Below are 296 nucleotides of genomic sequence, written 5' to 3'. Positions count from 1 at the left end.
GCCGTCTCATGAATTTAATATTTAAAAAATACCTAACATATTTTTTACTGTACATAGAGTGTATGTCTGAATTGAACCATGGACGCTACCCTCCTTCCCCGTGATAAAATTATTGAAGTACATGTATTTGGGGAAATGTTTGGGGGGAATTGTTGCTTGTCAATTGATCGTGCCAAGAAATCCCGTCCGTCTGAACTCGTTGGCTTTCATAGAACCATATTACATGCTGATTAATAGTAACCGTCGCTTATATCTCAATTGCGGTCACTGATTTATAACGGTTTTCCTACACCGGA

This window comes from Ostrea edulis, chromosome 1 (genome assembly GCF_947568905.1).
Source record: "Ostrea edulis chromosome 1, xbOstEdul1.1, whole genome shotgun sequence".
Classification (NCBI taxonomy): Eukaryota; Metazoa; Mollusca; class Bivalvia; order Ostreida; family Ostreidae; genus Ostrea; species Ostrea edulis.
This window is presented reverse-complemented; position numbering follows the sequence as displayed.